At 39.6% G+C, this 23,814-nt stretch overlaps 1 protein-coding gene across 2 annotated transcripts in view; it reads left to right on the forward strand.

The window, feature by feature from the left end:
- Positions 1-23,814, forward strand: part of HMCN2 (hemicentin 2) — a 2,554,053-nt gene that overhangs the window by 417,424 nt on the left and 2,112,815 nt on the right. The gene's annotated exons all lie outside the window — the stretch shown is intronic.

Genomic DNA, 23,814 nt, shown 5'->3' on the forward strand with positions numbered 1-23,814 from the left:
CTTGTGAGGTACATACCAAAAGGGGCGTTGTACTCTATAATGGGTCTAATGAGTGATGAGTAGAGGGGAACAATGACCTCTTTTTTTCTGGATGAGAATCCTTTTTTGATGAGATGAGCCACGTAGAAGGATTTCCTGACCACTGTGGTGATGTGATTATCAAAGGAGAGACTACTGTCCACTTGTGTCCCAAGGTCTCATCACATTTTCGGCATTAAGTAGACTACCAGCTATGTGGTAGTTAATGGGTACAGAGTTTTTACCAAAGGGGATGACAATACACTTTTTGGCATTGAGCTTCAGGCCATGGCTTTGACACCAGGTATCCATCTCAGTGAGGTCTTTTTGTAGTTTGTCCACATTGTTAGGAGTTTCGATTATGGCTCCTAGTTTGTAGTCATCTGCAAACTTTGTTAGCCAAAGACCTTCTGTGTTAGCCTGCACTTCAGAGAAGTAGATACCAAACAGGAGAGGACCCAGGACTGAACCCTGTGGTACTCCACTTGTCATACTTTCAGTGTTAAGTAGACTACCGCCTATGTGGTAATTTATGGGTATAGAGTTTTTACCAAAGGGGATGACAATGCACTTTTTGGGATTGAGCTTGAGGCCCTGGCTTTGACACCAGGCATCTGTCTCAGTGAGGCCCTTTTGTAGGATGTCCACATTGTTAGGAGTTTCAGTTATGGCTCCTAGTTTGCAGGCATCTGTGAACTTTGTTAGCCAAAGACCTTCTGTGTTAGCCTGCACTTCAGAGAAGTAGATACCAAACAGGAGAGGACCCAGGACTGAACCCTGTGGTACTCCACTTGTCACTGGTCTGAAGTTGGATTTGGAGTCTGCTACTTTCACAGTGTGGGTTCTGTCAGTGAGCCATTTGGCAACCCATCTTGTGACATAGGGATTTATACCTAGTTTAGTGAGTTTGTCTATAATTCCAGAGTGGGGGATGGTGTTGAAGGCTATGGTGAGATGTAGATAGGCTGTGTGAACCACCTTACCCTCGTCTACGGCTTTGGTGACTGCTTCAAAGAAGTCTGTCAGGTTCAGGAGACATGATTTGCCTTTTACAAACCCGAACTGGGTGGGGTCCAGAGTTTGGAGATTACCAATATCTTTGTTTATAAGTTCCATGATGATACGTTCCATGGCCTTGCAGACCAGGCTTGTCAGGCTAACGGGCGGTAATTCCCAGGGTCCGTGGTGGCTCCCCCTTTGTGGAGTGGGATAACTGTCACTGTGTGCTATTCAGTGGTCACAAAGCCTGAGGTAAAGCTATGATTGAACATGCTACTTAGGTGGGGTGCCAGTTCATTCTGAAGTTCATGTAGAATGCAGCCTGGGATGTTGCCAGGTCCCATTGATGCTGTGTTCTTGGCTTTGGAGAGTGTGTTTTTTATCTGTACAGCCATGATTACAGGAAATTTGCATTCTTCTGGTATAGAGATGGGCACTTTAGGGGTTGAGAGGGGGTAAAGTTAGCACTGAACCCATCTGCCAGGATGTTGGCAATATCAGTTGGTTCTGTATATTTAGTGCCATTGTGCTGTTAACTCGGAACAGATCTGAGTGTTGCCATTGAGATTTTTGACATAGCTATAGAATCAGTGGCAATTTTGTTTTTGTAACTAGCTTTGGAGGATTTTATGAGGGATCTCAACTTCTTACTGAGGCTGACCAGGGAGTTCCTCCAATCATGGGATTTTACTCTTTTTTTTGCAACAGTTTCTTTCTTCTGTTGTAGAGTTTATGGCAGGGGACCACCAGATTGGCTTCCTTTTTTAGGGGGAATAGCATCTTGGTTCTGTTAGGGATAGCACGATCCATGCACTTGTAAGTGCTTATAACGTGCATTTGTGTAGGATTCAATAGTCATACCTCTATTGTCCGTTTGCATGGGTGTTGTGAAGTTTGCCACTTCTGTCTTAAGCGTGAAGTTGGCTTTGGAGAAATTTTTTACGGTGGTTTCCCTAATAGCGGGGGGGATGTGGATGTCTAGGGTGATTAACTTGTGGTTGGATCTGACCAATGAGGAATTGACCTCTGGTGTGGAACAATGGTTGCCCATGTTGGTAATGACCAGGTCTAGGAAATTGCTGCCCCTTGTGGGGATGTGGATAAGTTGATCCAAGGCACTGGAATTTATGAATTCCATAAAAAGTTGAGCAAAAGAGTTGGTGCATGAGTAGTTTTCCCAGTTAATGGTGGGGTAGTTTAAATTGCCCATTATTAAGTTGCTGGGTTGTACCCTAATATTTTCCAGTGTCTCAAGAAACGAGGAGTTGGAATCCTGGGGCATGGTGGGGGATCTGTATCAAGCTACAATTTGGATTGCGGTCTTGCCAAGAGTTAGTTGCACTTAGATAATCTCGGATGCATTATGCTGAGCAACTAGCCTGGAGGTGTGGGTATCATAAATGAATATGGACACACCTCCGCCTTTAGTGTTTCGGTCCAGGTTAGGTGGCCGAAAGGTGTGATATGAATTATAGCCTGGTAATGCAGGGGTGCTCTCAGGAGCCTTGAACCAGGTCTCTGTCACTGCACAGATGTCGGTGTTCTCCATTTTAAGGAGTGCCTTGAGTGAGTGCATTTTGAGGTTTGGGGTGGCAAGAGCCTTAACCAGTATCCAGAATTCCAAGGGCGACAGGTGCAGGCCATCTCTGGCAAAGTATCATGGTCTGTCGATCATGTCATCCCAGGCAGACAGATACTGTATTCCCTTAGAATGACACCAGAAGCTTAGTCAAATGTTGAAGTCAATCATTTTGTCCTTGTACTGTAGTATCATTCCGGGTGATGGCAGGATGCTACTCAGGGCTAGGGTCTTACCTGCCTGGGCTACAAGGTCAGAGTGCTCCTCCATGTCTCTTTTCATGTAGTCCAGGGAGGTATGTCTCAGGTCATTCACACCAACATGGACAATGACAGAGTCATATTTGTACTTGTGGAGTGAACTAAGTGAGTGCATTATGTGGCAGATCCTGGCATCTGACAGGCAGCTGACAGTAACTTTCCCCTTGTTTAGCCTGGCGAGTGGAATATCAGTATGCCTGACTATAGAGTCACCTATTACTAGAGTGTTGGGTACGTTATGCCTCATGGGCTGTGGTTGAGTGGCACACTGAGTTTTTGGGCTATGTGTCATTTGGGTTGTGTTGGGGGGTGGAGGTTGCTTGCATTTCTGCTTTGGAGGTCTCTGTTGCTTGAGCAGATTTTTATTGAGAGTCTCCATGAATTTAGGTGTGTGTTTTGTGTTTCTACGTGTGTGCTTTGGTGGTGTAGGTTTTGAGGAACTATGTGATGAGTGTGGTGTGATGCAAATGTTTACCTTTTTCTCTTGACTGTCTAGCCCAGTCTTGGGTGAAGAGAGCTTTGCTTCCAGTTTGGCTATATAAGTGCACCTCTCACAGGTTGTAGTGTTGGGTGGTAGGAGGAGAGAGTTGTCTGTGTACATGAGGCAATTTCTGCATTGCCCCAAGATGCCCAGATTCATCAGATAGACAGGAGAGAACACTGTGAGCTGACCCTTGGACATGCCTGGATAGGTGCTTATTAAGTACTAAAAACACTTTTCCTCTAGACAAGTGAGGAAAGTTTAGTGCTGTAGTAATTTTAGCTTATTTAGTGCTTACAATGAGTTCTGAACAAGTGCTGAGCTCGGAGAAATATATTTGAGTGCTAATACTAAAGAACTGGCTAGTTCTAAGGGAAAATTTGAAGAGCAGACTTTATGACACCGGGAATAGTTTAACCCTAGCTAAGCGGCGATGCATAAAGTGTATTTTTTTAATATAACAGTAGCAAATGAGCAAACTGATTTAAACAAATTAACCAATAAAAAGCAAAACACGGAGCCCCATTCCAGCAGTCTTGGATCAGGCAAGTTCTAACTGCACAATCCTGCCACTAGGGTGCAGGGGGAACCTTCTCCAAAATAAGATGGCCTGGATTAGTGCTCAAGTTATACAAACAAAGCTGGATTCAGCAGGTCTGAATCTAGTCTATTATACAGCAAACAAGGCATACCAATTTCAGAAAGAAACATAGGTTCATATATTAGTACTAAGCTAACTACCCTTGTGGGCCATTTCAAGCCTAGCCAATTACCCCATGTGAGAATCAAACCCTGCACCTTGTGTTCATAAGGTAAACACCTTAACCATTATGCCATCCTCCCACATTTCAAATAAGCAGGCACAATAAGCCTTTAACCAGAAACTCGCAGCTCAGAAGGGCAGAATCTACCCTCTCCTCCCACAAGACTGCAGACCACACCTTCTTAATGTAAAATAACTGGTCCAAAGCCCAAGTGCTTAAATCAGAACTAATACACTTTTAGAATAACAGACAGTAAGCCTTCAATCAGCAACTCCCAACTTAGTAGGATGCAAGCTACCTGTCCTGCCACAACAGTGCAGACCACAAACCTTCTTAATGTATAACTGGTCTGAAGCCCAAGTGCATAAACCAAAGGCTTAGAATGACAGTTACAATTTAATCAGGCTACTAACAAGCAGTAATAAATGCAGCAGAATAAATGCAATTAAGTACTTTTAAGAACAGGCAGCAAAAGCAAAATAAAGTAGGAAGAAGCACAAATACGGTAAAAGCAGATGAATAAAGTACATTTTTTTTATATAACAATAGAAAATGAGCAAACTGATTTAAACAAATTACCCAATTAACCAGTAAAAAAATCTCAAAACTGAGCCCTGTTCCAGCAGTCTTCAATCAGACAAGTTCTAACTGCACACTTCTGCCACTACTGACTGTTTCATTATATCTGTACTATAGCTTGAACTTTCTAGGCCAAATTAAATCCTATATTATGCAACTTTGTACCATATTTTTTGAGAAAAAAAATGTAAACTATTATTCATACGTCATAAGAAGATCCCATCCACTGTTATCTTTAGTAAAGCCTAGGGCAGGTGGAATTGCCTTGTATCATAAGTTAGTTCACTTCAGAAAGCATTTTCCCCAATAAAAGATAGAAGACTTGTATCATGACTTAGTTATTCAAGCTCTAACAAGGTTACTCTGGTATATTTATAAATAAAGTGCGGTACATAGTTTACTGCAGTGCTCATGGCACAGTTTGTATACAGAAGGAGATGTCCTTATACTGGCATGTTTTGTGCACACCAGGAGCCGAAGACGTATCGATTCACCAAGCTGTCAAGTGTAAGTTGCAGACTTAAAGACCAGAGAGGAAAGGGTACAGGACACACAATATTTGAAACCTAAGACGTTTAGGTATGAATTACAGAAGAAGTCTTCTCTTGAGAGGATATAAAAAATCTGGAGCAGTCTACCAGAGAAGGAGCAAAACAGGTCTATCACCAAATTCATAAGTGCTTGTGAAGAGAGCAACACGTAGAGGAGGAATATGGCAGATGCATAGGAATGGGCTGCAGGATGACAAACATAATTGACCTGTGGAAATCCACCAAGCTGCCTGCATGCTTCTCTCTGATTACATGCTGTCAGTGTATTCTTTCTGAATATAAGTTTTAGAATATGAAATAAAAGACCTGTTGAGCAGCTCTAAATCAAACATGGAGCAGAAATCAGTAATGTGCTTTTAGATACTGCTTCATAAAGCCTGTGTGGGTGCTAAGTGTTGTAGAGTCAGAGATCCTCTAAGCACCCTGTATCAGAGCTCAGTATCATCTTTTATTTGCTGAACATCAGCACAATTGGTGCATTAACAGATGGTAAGAGTTGACCGTAATAAAGGAAAATGTCTGTTCATATTGGCCCAAACTGCATTGCATGCATCACTGTCTAAAGCTAAGCACTAGAAACTAGTGTACAAATCTTGTATAATTGTATGACTCTCTGGTTTATTACTTGATTTTATGAATGACCATTTCAGCCAGCACCATGTTAGAAATACTCACAAGACAGAATTGTTGCTGTAGCATGCATTTTTCTACAGAGAACATGACTTATGTAGTGTAACAGGCAAAGTTGATTTAAGACATTGTGTTTTCTGATTCTCACTAACTTAGCAGTCTTCTTCTTCTTTCAGCTTTTCCTGGTTAGGGGGTCACCACAGCGAATCACCTGTCCATTCATGATTGGCAGTGGAGTTTTATAGTGTCGAGTTGCCAGCCCGGTGCCCAACCTTCCACGGAAGGCACACACATGCACACACTCACACCTAGGGCCAATTTAGAGTGTCCAATCCACTGAAACATGGCTGCTTAACAGTGGAATTCTTGCCATCAACAATTTTTTAATGAGGGTCAAAGGGTGTGATTAAGTGCTACCCCTTAATCAAACGGTAGGGGCAGGTAAAATTCCAGTGTTGGATAGGATGCAATAACTTTGGAAATGCATTTTAGAAGTTTATGATCTGTCCTCGCATGCAGGTTAGTGAACCTAGTTATCTGCAACAGTGAGACTGACCCATTGTTAAAGAAGTTGGTCCTATATTTCTGATGCTATCAAAAGGGATATTATGGCATACTGAAGGCTGAGGCCGCTACAGGATATTAGCTGGTATCCTGAGGGTTAAGGGACAGTTACAGGGCAGTAGCTGGCATCCTGGAGGCTGAGGGTCAGCTAGGGGAAAAGGCTTCAGGATTAGAGACTGGCTTGATTATCTCAGAGGGACAAACAGGGTTTCACTGCTACGAGACCACCTCTATCCCCACCCTGGTGGAGACAAGCGAGTTAAATAGTGGGGTTCCAGTATACTAAGGACAAAAACAGATGTTCTGTGTAGTACATACAGAACCATTGTGTATGTATGCTCATGTCATTATAGAACGGATTCCCTGACCATTTATCTATGAAAACTATGTTATTTCTGAAATGAGTCTGAGTCTCTGGGTACATGGGATGGGGTTAAAGAGCCAAAAGGTTACTTTATAAAAAGGTATTTATGCCATTAAGGCTATAGTTAATAAACAAATGTAGGCATGATGGGTTAGCTATTGCAGCAGTAAGGGTTATTATACACAGCGCCGTCTGTGTGGAGTCTGCATGTCCTCCTCGCGGTCGAGTGGCATTCAAAAGACGTACGTGAATAGGCGTGCCTTCCTTGAAGGTTGGGTGTCGGGCTGGCACCTCAACACCATAAAAATCTACTGCCAATCATTAGCAGACCGGAGTTCTGCTGTGGCGACCCCTAACTGGGAAATAGCTGAAAGAAAGAAGATACACATCTTGACAAATGGAATAAAACATATTTTGTTAAAACTGTAAAATCTCCATTTTTGGGGTAAGGCAAAGCTCCTAACACCTCAGTGACCCCCTAGCTTAATGTGCAGTACTCTGAGATTAGTGTATCTAAGTGCAAAGAGGCCACACAGCCCCACAGTGACCATGGTGATTTTTATGACATTTGTCACTAGTACATTTTACTACCAAACCTGTGATGGTCAGGAATGTCAGCTTACATTACAACACAATAATGTTCCAACTTTTTGTTTTGTATTTATTTAAACTCGTATTCCATGTGCATGAGTAAACATGGAAAATATGTTAAAATGAACACTACTACATAACAAAACCAATCACAATATTGGCTTTGTAAAATCCTTTTAAAGACACTAATTTTTGTACTCCCATGGTCACTGTTAAAGTTCTGAAGAATAGTTTGTAAAATATTTAACATGGTAAATTATGCTTGCTTTTATGATTGTTGATAATTGCAACTTGCTCATCATTGATCCAGAGCAAATATCTGATGTTTTTCAACTGAATTTGGAGTAAATAACGTTAACAAATGTCCACCAGTATAGCTTATAAATTGGTCAGGACAGATTTGGATGGCGTACCATACTAAAAGGAAAGATAACCTGGCTTAGTGCATTAATCCAAAGTCTAAGACAGAAGTATAATGAAGAATGTCTGACGGTGTCCAGGTAGAACACGAACGTGCTTACATTACAAGAATTTTTACTCCCTAGTGGCCGCTGTGGCGGGTTCTCTCTGTACAGCGATCCTGTTACTTTAGAATACTGTTTATCTTCTTCATCATTTTTTTGGTGGAGATAGTACTAACGATTGTAAGACATTAATTATTCTTCTATGGTAAAGAAGAATTTGTTCCAAATTGTGACTAAACTTTTAACATTTTAACATTTTATTTCCATTAGACATAATGGTTATACCAAGGTGTTTAATCTGATTGCTATTCCAGTTGAAGTTAAAATATTTTGTTGTACATTTTTTTTTTATGAGATTCCACCCCATTGCAAGATACCTACATGCTGCTTACACATATATATATAGGCAATTTAGAGGTTTACCAGTCCCAGTTATATGCATTTGATCCATCAGAGGAAACTGTAGCTAAAACCCAGACAGATGGCATGCAGTCTGTACAGAAGGTGTGCCAGATGGGATATTAACCTGGGAGTAAAGCTGTGTAAGATAACAGTGCTAACCACTCCACCTGCCTTCGTTTCAGTTCAGCATGCCAAAAACTGCCAGAGTTACAAGAATGCATTTGCCATGTGTAATGCATGTTAACTTTGGCAGTTTTCAGTATTTTTTGTACAGTTAACATCTGTCCTTCAGTATCTAAAGTAATGCATAGAATAAAATGGGTAGTGGCAGTCTCATTATGAAAACCTGATGACGTATATAAAGGGTTGACTCATTAAATATAGGGTCAAAATCTTGTTGTCTTCCGGCTTTTCCCGGTTAGGGGTCGCCACAGTGGAACTCCGGTCCACTAATGATTGGCAGTAGATTTTCATGAACGCCGAGGTGCCAGCTTGACGTTCAACCTTCAGCAAAGGCACGCCCATTTACGCATGTCTTTCAAATGCCCACCCATCCATGGGGAGGACATGCAGAATCCACACAGAAGGCACTCCCTGCACTCTAGCTGAGAATCAAACGGGAGAACCTCTTGCCATGAGGCAACAATGCTACCACTGCACCACTGTGGATGTTTAAATATAGCGTCAAACTACTGGTAATTATTATAGCAATAACCCATGCCTGGGTGTGGGTAATGCTGGATTTACCCACGGTTGGTGTGGTTTGGTCACGAGGGAGAAGCCCGAGTGGCCAAACAAAGACAACCGTGGGTAAATCCAGCATTACCCACACCCAGAAGTGGGTTATTGCTATTATAGAATGACATTATTTAAGAAAAAAAAATGTACTTTTCTTAAATAATGGCATTGTATAATGCCTCCTTGCTGCCCTTCCGCAGCTGTCTGGTATTCTGCGACAGTTCTGATGTACTGCGCATGCTTATGCTTATGCAGTACATCAGAGTTGTGGGCGGAAGCAATGGAGAAAGCAAGATCTCCGTTGCTTTTTACAAACTGTCTCGCTATGTTAAAGGAGTTTAACATAGCGAGACAGCTTTAAAAAAAGCAACAGAGAATCTCTGTTGCTTTTTTTAAAGCTGTGTCGCTATGTTAAACCCATTTAACATAGCGAGACACCTTTAAAAAAGCAACGGAGATGGGAAGATCTCTGTTACTTTTTTTAAAGCTGTCTCACTATGTTAAACCCATTTAACATAGCGAGACAGTTTTGAAAAAAGCAACAGAGAAAGCAAGATCTCCGTTGCTTTTTACAAAGTGTCTCGCTATGTTAAAGGAGTTTAACATAGTGTGACAGCTTTAAAAAAAGCAACGGAGAATCTCTGTTACTTTTTTTAAAGCTGTCTCGCTAATGTTAAACTTGTTTAACATCGCGAGACAGTGTGTAAAAAGCATTGGGGATCTTGTGTTCTTTGTTGCTGTAAAAAAAAGAGTTATACTAATGGAAAAAGTCTGGGCAACCGGACCTTTTTCCATTACTATAACTCTGATTTACAATGTGCACGCTGACCAATCAGCATGCATGTTTTGGAATATTAATGGGGGGGTCGTTGTATAATAATTTTTGGTCAAAACTTTCAGACTTCTTTTAATGCCTACTTCATCAATCCAGATTCTGTTACCACACATTTCCATTATAAAAAGAGATTTCATAGCCACTGTGTAAAGCTACCTTTCAGGATGGCATTGTACAATGAGGGGCTTTATTCAAAGAGAAGAGGTTACTGGCACAAAAATGTCGTCTTGAAAAATTGTGTCCAAAATAATGAAAACCACCAATGCTTTATTATAGAACATGAATCAGTTTAAATCTTGTAACTTATTTTCTGCTGTATATATTGTTGAAGTAGATTTAGAACACTTGAATTTTTTATGTCAAGAGCTTTGTTTTTCTAAAGGGTGATTTCTCATTCATTTTGGGGAAAAATGCTCTGTGACTTTGGCATAGTTCTGGGTGTGCCATTTCATAGAAGAGACGCTGAAACTGAAGCCCAATTACTTGACTGAGAAGGTTATGGCCATTTCTGTGGAGTAAACCTTTGCCTATAAAATACATACTTCACAGAACTTAAATTCAGAGTATTTTAAAACAGTACACTCAGAAGATGACTTTAATACCTTCCATGGTTGCAGCAGTGCATGTGTGGTATTTTAGACTGGACTCTGACAACCCAAGCTGCCAAATCTCAGAAACAATGATTTATTATATTCACAGTTAAAGCAACAACTAGCTTAAACACATAATTGCACATAACTCAGGATAATATCCCCTGTGTAAAAGGAAAATGAAATCTTGAATGTTCTTTGCATCATGTAAAATAAAGTGACTACATTACAAAGTGAAATCCCCTGGAGACTTTGTAAATTTCAAAATAGAGATAAATAGCTATGATGTTTTTGTTCAATTATTGTACTGCAACTCAAAATGTAACATTTAGTTTATATTATAGGAGTTGAATCAGAACATCCTCTCTATATCCCATTTAATTCTTCAAGGAATATATGATAATTTTTATTTTGAAAGACTTTAAGTGAAATACTCCATAATCTGTAAGAGGAGTTTAAAATAATGCATCAGTGTACTTATAAGTAATGTCATGTACAAATTGACAAACAATGCATCATCCCTGGATTTTATTATTGAGCACAGTTCTGATGAAGAGACCTTTTATTTTATGGTAATTGCAACCCAGATAGACTCACAAAGATAGAGACAAAATGTCCAAAGTAATTACAATTGTACTGACCTTCAAATTAAAGAGTTTAGTTCTACTGTGTTCAAATCGAAAGTAATGTATTTGATTATGGGATGCCTTAACTGGTTGCAAAGTTATTACAAATTTAAGTGATGGCACTGCTTTTGACACTTAACCTGGCAGTATAGCTTCCTGTCGTACTGTGGGAACATTGCTTTTTTATTCTACCCAGGTTAAATTCTCCCCTGACTCCATAACTGAATTATGGAGGTTTAGGGCAGGATGTAAGAAACCCTGGTAGAGAGAGAGTCTGACATGGCAAAGCATGATTCGAACATGACCTGTTCAATACAGAAATGGTGAAGATGACCACTGCTGCAGATACACTGTGTCACTTTATATGATGGCAACAGACAATTTCAGTCTGTCCTGGTATACACCAAGACAATTTTATTTACCGTTCAGAAGTTGGACTCATCAGGGACAAACTTGGAAATATTTGGCCTGTATGATACAATAAGTGGTTTGAGCTATGAAGCTTAGACACTGAATTGCTATCTGCTGATGAGGCATGAAAATATTTGGTCTGCACAGGCCTATGAACGCCAAATGCACTGCCTATGAATACGGCCTTTTCTTCACTACTTCCATTGGGCATCTTATGAGCTGGACTGTAATCTCCAGAAGAAAGGACCAGAAAGTAGTGTGGAAACCAGTACTTAAGAGACATTCTTAAAATAGAACACGTTGTTCATCAAGATGGGGCTTGCTACTATGCTGGACTTTGCAGACGGGTATTGGGGAGAGGACATTGACATTTGTTTTCATTGCAGTCACACCTGGCTAACATCTATTTGATGTGAATATCATTTAAAAGTTGTTAGTACTCTTTAACTGGAAAGGTTTTGGAGGTAATGAACCTATCAAGGATGTCCTTGCCACAGTTCTTTCAGCAGTACATCAGTTGACTTGATTTTTTCTACTTTATCAGATATATGAAAACAAGTTTGAAGAGCATGCATTATATACATTTAGTGGGAGTATGGAAATGTGATTTCATATTTTAATGTAATGTTATGTATAAATAAATCCCAGTACATTTGCAGGTTAGATATTCTTTTACAAAGTGTGGTAGATGACTTGTTTTTTCCTAGAACAGAAACAAAATCATTATGTGCCATAATCTAAATCTGAATCAGACCTGCAAGGTGCATGCTGCATTCTGATCCACCATCTTCTTCAGGTAAGGAATACATAAAACATCTTTCACACGTCAGTACTCCATGCTACCACCCAAAGGTGGGAATGTTCTGAATCAGACCTGCGAGGTGCATGCTGCATTCTGATCCACCATCTTCTTCAGGTAAGGAATACATAAAACATCTTTCACACGTCAGTACTCCATGCTACCACCCAAAGGTGGGAATGTTCTGAATCAGACCTGCAAGGTGCATGCTGCATTCTGATCCACCATCTTCTTCAGGTAAGGAATACATAAAACATCTTTCACATGTCAGTACTCCATGCTACCACCCAAAGGTGGGAATGTTCTGAATCAGACCTGCAAGGTGCATGCTGCATTCTGATCCACCATCTTCTTCAGGTAAGGAATACATAAAACATCTTTCACATGTCAGTACTCCATGCTACCACCCAAAGGTGGGAATGTTCTGAATCAGACCTGCAAGGTGCATGCTGCATTCTGATCCACCATCTTCTTCAGGTAAGGAATACATAAAACATCTTTCACACGTCAGTACTCCATGCTACCACCCAAAGGTGGGAATGTTCTGAATCAGACCTGCAAGGTGCATGCTGCATTCTGATCCACCATCTTCTTCAGGTAAGGAATACATAAAACATCTTTCACATGTCAGTACTCCATGCTACCACCCAAAGGTGGGAATGTGCTGAATCAGACCTGCAAGGTGCATGCTGCATTCTGATCCACCATCTTCTTCAGGTAAGGAATACATAAAACATCTTTCACACGTCAGTACTCCATGCTACCACCCAAAGGTGGGAATGTTCTGAATCAGACCTGCAAGGTGCATGCTGCATTCTGATCCACCATCTTCTTCAGGTAAGGAATACATAAAACATCTTTCACACGTCAGTACTCCATGCTACCACCCAAAGGTGGGAATGTTCTGAATCAGACCTGCAAGGTGCATGCTGCATTCTGATCCACCATCTTCTTCAGGTAAGGAATACATAAAACATCTTTCACACGTCAGTACTCCATGCTACCACCCAAAGGTGGGAATGTTCTGAATCACACCTGCAAGGTGCATGCTGCATTCTGATCCACCATCTTCTTCAGGTAAGGAATACATAAAACATCTTTCACACGTCAGTACTCCATGCTACCACCCAAAGGTGGGAATGTTCTGAATCAGACCTGCAAGGTGCATGCTGCATTCTGATCCACCATCTTCTTCAGGTAAGGAATACATTAAAACATCTTTCACATGTCAGTACTCCATGCTACCACCCAAAGGTGGGAATGTGCTGAATCAGACCTGCAAGGTGCATGCTGCATTCTGATCCACCATCTTCTTCAGGTAAGGAATACATAAAACATCTTTCACACATCAGTACTCCATGCTACCACCCAAAGGTGGGAATGTTCTGAATCAGACCTGCAAGGTGCATGCTGCATTCTGATCCACCATCTTCTTCAGGTAAGGAATACATAAAACATCTTTCACACGTCAGTACTCCATGCTACCACCCAAAGGTGGGAATGTTCTGAATCAGACCTGCAAGGTGCATGCTGCATTCTGATCCACCATCTTCTTCAGGTAAGGAATACATAAAACATCTTTCACACGTCAGTACTCCATGCTACCACCCAAAGGTGGGAATGTTCTGAATCAGACCTGCAAGGTGCATGCTGCATTCTGATCCACCATCTTCTTCAGGTAAGGAATACATAAAACATCTTTCACACGTCAGTACTCCATGCTACCACCCAAAGGTGGGAATGTGCTGAATCAGACCTGCAAGGTGCATGCTGCATTCTGATCCACCATCTTCTTCAGGTAAGGAATACATAAAACATCTTTCACACATCAGTACTCCATGCTACCACCCTAAGGTGGGAATGTTCTGAATCAGACCTGCAAGGTGCATGCTGCATTCTGATCCACCATCTTCTTCAGGTAAGGAATACATAAAACATCTTTCACATGTCAGTACTCCATGCTACCACCCAAAGGTGGGAATGTGCTGAATCAGACCTGCAAGGTGCATGCTGCATTCTGATCCACAATCTTCTTCAGGTAAGGAATACATAAAACATCTTTCACACATCAGTACTCCATGCTACCACCCTAAGGTGGGAATGTTCTGAATCAGACCTGCAAGGTGCATGCTGCATTCTGATCCACCATCTTCTTCAGGTAAGGAATACATAAAACATCTTTCACATGTCAGTACTCCATGCTACCACCCAAAGGTGGGAATGTGCTGAATCAGACCTGCAAGGTGCATGCTGCATTCTGATCCACCATCTTCTTCAGGTAAGGAATACATAAAACATCTTTCACACGTCAATACTCCATGCTACCACCCAAAGGTGGGAATGTGCTGAATCAGACCTGCAAGGTGCATGCTGCATTCTGATCCACAATCTTCTTCAGGTAAGGAATACATAAAACATCTTTCATACGTCAGTACTCCATGCTACCACCCAAAGGTGGGAATGTTCTGAATCAGACCTGCAAGGTGCATGCTGCATTCTGATCCACCATCTTCTTCAGGTAAGGAATACATAAAACATCTTTCACATGTCAGTACTCCATGCTACCACCCAAAGGTGGGAATGTGCTGAATCAGACCTGCAAGGTGCATGCTGCATTCTGATCCACCATCTTCTTCAGGTAAGGAATACATAAAACATCTTTCACATGTCAGTACTCCATGCTACCACCCAAAGGTGGGAATGTTCTGAATCAGACCTGCAAGGTGCATGCTGCATTCTGATCCACCATCTTCTTCAGGTAAGGAATACATAAAACATCTTTCACACGTCAGTACTCCATGCTACCACCCAAAGGTGGGAATGTTCTGAATCAGACCTGCAAGGTGCATGCTGCATTCTGATCCACCATCTTCTTCAGGTAAGGAATACATAAAACATCTTTCACACGTCAGTACTCCATGCTACCACCCAAAGGTGGGAATGTTCTGAATCAGACCTGCAAGGTGCATGCTGCATTCTGATCCACCATCTTCTTCAGGTAAGGAATACATAAAACATCTTTCACATGTCAGTACTCCATGCTACCACCCAAAGGTGGGAATGTGCTGAATCAGACCTGCAAGGTGCATGCTGCATTCTGATCCACCATCTTCTTCAGGTAAGGAATACATAAAACATCTTTCACATGTCAGTACTCCATGCTACCACCCAAAGGTGGGAATGTGCTGAATCAGACCTGCAAGGTGCATGCTGCATTCTGATCCACAATCTTCTTCAGGTAAGGAATACATAAAACATCTTTCACACATCAGTACTCCATGCTACCACCCAAAGGTGGGAATGTTCTGAATCAGACCTGCAAGGTGCATGCTGCATTCTGATCCACCATCTTCTTCAGGTAAGGAATACATAAAACATCTTTCACACGTCAGTACTCCATGCTACCACCCAAAGGTGGGAATGTGCTGAATCAGACCTGCAAGGTGCATGCTGCATTCTGATCCACCATCTTCTTCAGGTAAGGAATACATAAAACATCTTTCACACGTCAGTACTCCATGCTACCACCCAAAGGTGGGAATGTGCTGAATCAGACCTGCAAGGTGCATGCTGCATTCTGATCCACCATCTTCTTCAGGTAAGGAATACATAAAACATCTTTCACACGTCAGTACTCCATGCTACCACCCAAAGGTGGGAATGTGCTGAATCAGACCTGCAAGGTGCATGCTGCATTCTGATCCACCATCTTCTTCAGGTAAGGAATACATAAAACATCTTTCACATGTCAGTACTCCATGCTACCACCCAAAGGTGGGAATGTGCTGAATCAGACAACGCCATCCTTCAGGTGCTGCCATTCAGCAGTAGAGTATAAGGGTCATCCAGGTAATTTGTACCTTGTAGTATATTCTTCTTCATTTCACCACATTAGTGTGCACTTCAAGAGGGATGTGTGCAGTTGAAAAGAAGGTAGCAGATAGTCCTGGTGCTTCTGATATCACAGACACAAAAATAGACATGCAAGAATAGCATCTGTACTACTTTTTTCAAAATCACTGAAGTCACTTAAACATCAAGCATTCAGCAGGAGTTAACAGCAGTCCAAAACGTATTTATTTATTGGCATTTGATTACCAGGATAGTCCACTGGACCATAACAGCCCATTTTCATTGGTGGCCTGGGGAGCAAAGCTCCAAGTCATATAAGGTTGCTCAATTAAGTTAAGTTGAACAGAATTTCAAGGTATACATACTATGTAGTTAAAAGAATAAATAAAAAAAAAACATAAATATATATATATATATATATATATATATATATATATATATATATATAAGCTTGAACAATTAAGTTAAGTTGTACAGATTATCGCAGTATACATACTTATATATTTTAAAAAGACAAATCTGATAGTGTTGCATAGGCCATTTCATAAAGTTATTATTTTAGGTAGTTAGCATGAACAATTTTTGTCAGTAAATACTTAGAAAATAATGAAAAATAAGTAAATATGACCATCGAAAAATCTCGGTTTTATTCGGTCGCTTTTGGAGACAAACTGGACTTCATGATATCACAAACAATGTTAAGTCTCCTAGTTAATCTCTAGACATGTCTGTTTTTTGAGTAATTTAATCAATATGCATCTACAGGCAAGTCTGCACAAATGTGCTAAGGAACAACATTGCATTTATAGCAGTTTAGAAGTAAAATATATTACAGTGTGGGTGCAGTGGTTAGCATTGCCACCTCACAGCAAGAGGTTCTCCGGTTCAATTCTGAGTTGGGGTGCCTTCTCTGCTGAGTCTGCATGTCCTCCCTATGGTCACATGGGTTTCATCTGGGTGCTCTGGTTTCTTCTCGTATCCCAAAGACGTAATTTAGGTGGACACTCTAAATTGGCCCTAGGTGTGCATATGTGCATGTGTCTGCCTTCTGTGGAAGGTTGGGCACTGGGCCTGCAAATTGATGCAGTAAAAAACTCCACTGCCAGTCATTCTGCAGACTGTTGTTCTGCTATGGCAACCCCTAACGGGAAGAGTCGAAAGGAGAAGAAGAAAAATAAGTCAAATATATGAGCAGTACTAAAAAGTTGCAGATGTAATGCAGGGCTATATACAACCTATACAGTCTGTGCAGCTTTCCTGGATTCATTTATTTGCATTGTTGAAAATGGATGAGTTGTGTCTATTTCTGCTCTATCTCATGGATGCTACAGATCTTCAATGGTCATTCTCTTTCTTTAAATGTACAACTGGATTGTTGTACTGCAACTGATTTCTTCTTTGCCAGGTGGTGTTTTTCCTTGGTTGTCTTAATGAGAGGTTAATACATATAAATAGTAGGGTGAAAGAGAAGCTTGTCCCATTGGTAAAAAATGATGGAGGTGCTGTTGTGCTGTCGTACATCAGGAAGTCTTACTTTAAGCCATCTGTGTGTAATTAGTTACTTACTTTAAGTCACCTGTGCATGATTAGTTAGACTTTTCAAGAGTTTGGGAGTTGCAGATAACTGGAACAAACTTTTTCTCACATTTGAGGACAGATTAACTGTAATTAAAAAATTCCTTAAAGAATCAATGATATCTTACCCAAGTTTCTTTGCTACCTCAAAAAACTAAGAATATCATTACAATGGCACACCACAAGTTGGGAAGAAGATTGCATTGGATTTCCTAACATTGATTTATATATAAACGCTGTTATTATTAATACAAGACTCTTATGGATTAATACTTCATATGCACCTTACTGGAAGTCAGTACATGAAAATATGTTATTAACTAATAATAAAACATTACACAAATCTCTTATTCAAATAGATAGTAATGTCTTTATAAGGCTAATAAAATATATATACAGAATAAAAAGCAGAAACTAACATTTGTTTCCTCATTAACCAGATATTGCTGAACTTTAAAAGTTTTATGTATTCCGACCACATAATTAAAATTTATTAATTTCCATATTGCCCATTTCTTTCACTAGTGAATGTTTGATCTCTTTTGATGTTAGTAAAATGTTAGAATTTAAAAAGGGCAATTTACTATACTGGAATCAGTTTTTATCTACCAATAAAATCCATTCAGCTGATTTCTTAATTGCTAGATATAGTTTACAAAATTGTAATTGGCTTGATATCCATATAGTTTACAAAATTGTAATTGGCTTGATATCCAGACCTGTAAAGAATTCTTTAAAAACAAAATTATAGTAACACTAGAAACACATGACAAAAGTACACATAAAATTATGGACATTATCTCTGTTATTAATAATGGATCCTTAAGGGGCACCTCATTCATATCTGTAATGTATCAAACTCTTAGAATTGACTTTAGCTTTACAGATGTGTCTTGCTGTTATAGGTTCATAGATTTAGTACTAAGCTAACTGACCTTGTGAGCCATTTTAAGTCTAGTCAATTATCCCTTATGAGACTCAAACCCTGCACCTTTTGTTTGTAAGGCAAACACCTCGACCATTAGGCCACCCTCCCTGGACTTATTCAACTAAAATAAATAAAGGGGAATTTACAGTAAACAACAAAAACTTTGAAATCAGCAGGAAGAACCACATTTTCTCTTTACTGGAGAATTTATACTTGGAAGTTCTTACACAGATGATTCTTAATACCATAAATAATCCAATAATGTATAAAAAAGGGATCCCTATCACAACACCGACATGCCACAAACCTAACACTCAAAACAACAACACCAAAACACAGAAAACGCACAAAACCGACAACTCACAAAACCGAACACCATAACACCGACACCCAAAATGTAAACTACACATAACACACAACTATACATGCACTAACCCTAACCCAAACCCTAACCCTAAGGTCCGACACTACCGCACACTTACCCTACCCGCACCCTAACCCTAACTCACTTAATCCGCCACTAAACCTACATTCCGTCACTATCGCACACTTACCCTACCAGCACCCTAACCCTAACTCACTTAACCCGCCACTAAACCTACATTCCGTCACTATTGCACACTTATCCTACCCGCACCCTAACCCTAACTCACTTAACCTGCCACTACACCTAAAGTCCGTCCCTACCACACACTCACCTTTCCTGCACCCTAACCCTAAATCCGACACCATCTCACACTTACCTTTCCACTCCCTAACACTAAATCCCTCACTATCGCACACTTACCTGTCCACTCCCTAACGCTAAATCCCTCATTAGCACACACTTACTGCTCCCTAACGCTAAATCCCTCACTATCGCACACTTACCGACTTGCGCTCACATGTTGCCCATGTTGGTGTTTAGGCTGTCGGGATTTCACATTGTCGATCATCTGTCTCGTCGGTCTTCTCGAGTCGGTCTTCTTAGCGTCAGTGTTTCGGCATGTCGATGAAGTCAAGGGGACCCATAAAAAAGATGATATAAAATGTTGGAGATATAAATCATTATCTGCTGACTGGTTTCATATGATTATTACTTGTAGAATGGTTTTCTCCCTTTTGGGATGACTTTAGATATTTCTGTAAAGTTTTGTCGACTGATAACTGTATAATTTCTGATTCTCTCATACTATTTAATGCACCAGTTCCGGAAGTCATGCCCAAAAATCGAATACATACATTATGGTCAGTTCTAGAGATAGCAAGGAAAGTTGTTACGAAGAACTGGAAATTTGAATCGGTTTTATTTAATAGTGAATTTATTCATTCAGCCAAATCAATATGTGATAGTGAAATCTTCATCATAAAGGTGAGAACAAAAAAATTGACCCATAAACTAATAGCGAGGGAGAAATTGCATTATTTGTTAGAGAAATATTAAGTGCTTTCCTTTTGTATGTATATTGTTATGAATATTGTACATAGTTTACTTATGGTTGTATTTGTAAATATTTTATTTTATCTTCGACCTTGTAAAATAAATAAAAACATTTTTGAGGAAAAAAGAGTTTGGGAGTTGTGGAATCAAAGAGGAACCTTCTTTCAGACATCTGTATGGATATTCTGTGGCAACAGAATTTGTAGTGCAACACTTCTGCTCAAGTTGCACAGCTACATAGGCTGGTCCTCTACATGATAAGCATGTCTGGGTTCTGTTATTGCAGCAGTGGGATGCTAACAGGTGAAATAAATAAATAAATCATGACTTAGCTTTTATCACCTTATATAATCCACATAGTTTCTATATTTTTCGACTCTTATATGTACCGTTATGATTCCTCTTAGGTGAGCAACGATAATCTACTTAATGTGAGTTTATCTGTACTTTGTACACAAAATCTATTTTCCTTTGAACAAATAATATGAGCCAACTGCCAAAGTATCCTCTACATAATCCAGGAATGTAGAGATGATGTGCGACTTGTAAAGATGCAGTCACATGTACATGTCTATCTTCCAAGTGACATTAGCTTTTGGACCCCAGGCTGGACTGGTAATACTGAGTCAGGATTGGTTGGGTTCATGTCGATGTGCAGATGACATTTCTGATCCTCACAGCAAACCTACCTGATAATATGCCATCTAGTTCCCTCACAGGCTGCATGACTAAGCTAATTTGCTTTGCATGTATTTTATGAAACATTCATTAATCAAGAAAAGCTTTTGTTGCTCTTCAAGTGTGTTCACCTAATTTACAAGATTTACTGTAACTGTTATTAGCAGTAAGGAACTAGGATCCTCCTTTCTAATTATAGGTTCATAGGTCAATACTAGGCTATCATTCTGCAGTCTATTACAGGCCTAGCCAATAACCAGAGGTCAGAATCGAGCATTGTATCTTGTGTCTGAGAGGTAAAGACCTTAACCATTATGACAACCCCTCATTGCTCAATGGCTTTGTGTAACTTTTGGCATTCTTCTTATTGTTGGTTCATGAATGTCTGAGGATGTTTACTGAATGATGTGCATATGGTAACACCACTGCTTGTATGTTATTTTTTCTATAAATGCTATTTTCCAAATGCAGACTTTTCTTAATCTAGGAACATCTGTGGTTATTTTGTCTATTCTGCATTTAACCATTTAATCTTATCTCCTTTAAATAGCAGCAAAGCAGATTACTTTTAGAATCCTACAGCATACAAGCTGCTGATGGAGTTAAACCCAGGATTAAAAGTTGATGTACTTTAGGAGGTCACACTTTTAAACTTCTGTGATATGATGCTAAACATTGATTAAAAAATTGTCGTGTTCATTTATTTGTGCTCAGTTGTTTGCTTGATAATGGCATATTTTTCACGTTTTCCCTTGCCTTTGGTGAGATCCATGATTAGCGCAAAATACTATCTATATTATATATAGCTATTCTTTCATGGCTTCCCAGACTTGGGAATCTTTCCCCTCTCACATCAAAGAAATTAACTCTTACTGTGAGTTCAGATCCTGCCTTAATAAATTTCTTTTCAAAGAAGCGTCCTGCAAATGCCTTTTAAATACATGTATAACTTACTTCCTACAAATCTCCATACATCGCTTTACCCATCCTTAAGATTTCAGACTCTCTGAGTTAATCACCTTCCTCAACTGAATTTTAATTCACTTCATTATTTGATATACTAATTCTCCTCTTCCTTTCCCATTGTCTCTCCCTTCCTCCCCATACATGCTTAATACCCCCTTATATCATTGTCCTCTCCATCTCATCTTAGCCCAACCTTTTCCTTGCCCCTCCAATTCCACATAATACTCAGTACCACTTTTCTGTTAATGTGTACAACAATATGTTGCCACCTCCTACCATCCCTACTTGCAACATCTTAATATACTATGTAATATTTGTATGATAATAATTAATATAGAATTAATAATTAAGATAATATTAATGTTTATTATACTTTGTGTCCAATGCGGTGGTGGTGCTGCGGTACCGTTGTTGCCTCACAGTAAGACGCTGTCTGGTTTGATTCTCAGCTAGGGCATCTTCTGCATGGAGACATGCGTGAATGGGCGTACTTTCATTGAAGGTTGTGTGTCAGGGCTGGTAACTCGGCACATAACAATCAACTACCAATCATTAGCGGACCGGAGTTCCACTGTGGTGACCCCTAACCGGGAAAAGCCAAAAGGCACAACAACATTATACTTTGTGTCCAAACTGATTTGTAAGCCTTCTATTATAGCCTACTTAACTGTATATATAAACTGAGATTCTGGAAATCTGTTAACTTTTTGTAAGATAATAATTTGCAAGAATTGAAATGACTGTAGAAAACTGGAATGAGCTGGAAATGACTGGAAGAAACTGGAATGCTACTGGAATAAAAATATTTTATTTGTTAATTACCCAGACTTGTGCTATCATGTGCCAATCCCTCCTTTATGGGCCATATCTTCTTGAACCTTTCAGAATAAAGTCTGCACATACTGTAGTTTGGTTACGAATGCTTTATTATGTAGTTTGGTTACAAATGCTTTATTATGTAGTTTGGTTACGAATGCTTTATTATGTAGTTTGGTTACGAATGCTTTATTATGTAGTTTGGTTACGAATGCTTTATTATGTACAGTAGAAGTAGATGGCAACGATATCCAAATACTGTCTCCATTAACAGTGCTGATAAAGTGGAACCAGTCTCTAGAAATTACATAATATTCTGGAATGCTGGGTAACTGTGCTGATATTCTGTTCCTCTTGAATAATATCATTAATATTCTGGAGTGCTGAATATTTGTCCCGACTTCTTCAGTCATAGCTGAGTATCTGTACTGCCTTCTGAGGAGTGTACAGCCATGACTTTCTGCATATCAGTCCAAATGAACTAACTTAACTAACTGTGCCTCAAGTATTTCCAGGTATACCAAAACCCTGCAAATCTCTACATGCCTCCTTAGGCTTGGTTCCCAAGTTTTGTACCATAAAACCAAAATATGTTTGTGCTCAAATGTACAGCACATTCTGTTCTTATCAGTATTCTTAACTGAAGGTTATTTTCACTGATTGAAAGTGCATTTAATGAAACTGTATGCACACTATGAAGGCCTGCTTTAATATGGCTGCATTTCTAGAATTATGCAAAGCAAATACTGTATTTTTGTACATTTAAATAACACCCGATCTAACAGAAATAATAATTATAAAAATAATAATGTCTATTGTACTTTGTGTCCAAACTGATTATTTGTAAGCCTTCTATTATAGCCTACTTAATTTTATTTATATATATATATATATATATCAGCTGACTTTCTGAAAATCTGTTGTTAACCTTTTGTAAGATAACATTTGCCAATATTATCCAAACTGAATGTCTGTAGGTATTCTGTTTTAATGAACTGTAACTACATTTTGTTTGAATTATGTTCTGTTGCGAGCCTGAGAATGGTCCATCAGGATCACTGCTCTACCCCAGTTAATAATTTTAAAATAAAATATGTTCTGTCTGTCTGTCTGAACAGTTGCATTCCTTAGACTAAAAAGCAGCAGCAGTGATCAGAACAAAGCGATAAGCATTAAAAGTCATGTACTACTTCCCCTTGCTAAACTACATTTTACCTGTTTCTTGAATTGCATTCAGCAGTTTTGGAAATATGTTCCTGATTTTGTAGATCTGTCTCTGTGTCTAGATGTGTGAATTTAATATACAACTGAAAGCGCAATAGTATAATGCAGTA

This window comes from Protopterus annectens, chromosome 16.part0 (assembly GCF_019279795.1).
Source record: "Protopterus annectens isolate FY-2018-M chromosome 16.part0, PAN1.0, whole genome shotgun sequence".
NCBI classification, from domain to species: Eukaryota; Metazoa; Chordata; order Ceratodontiformes; family Protopteridae; genus Protopterus; species Protopterus annectens.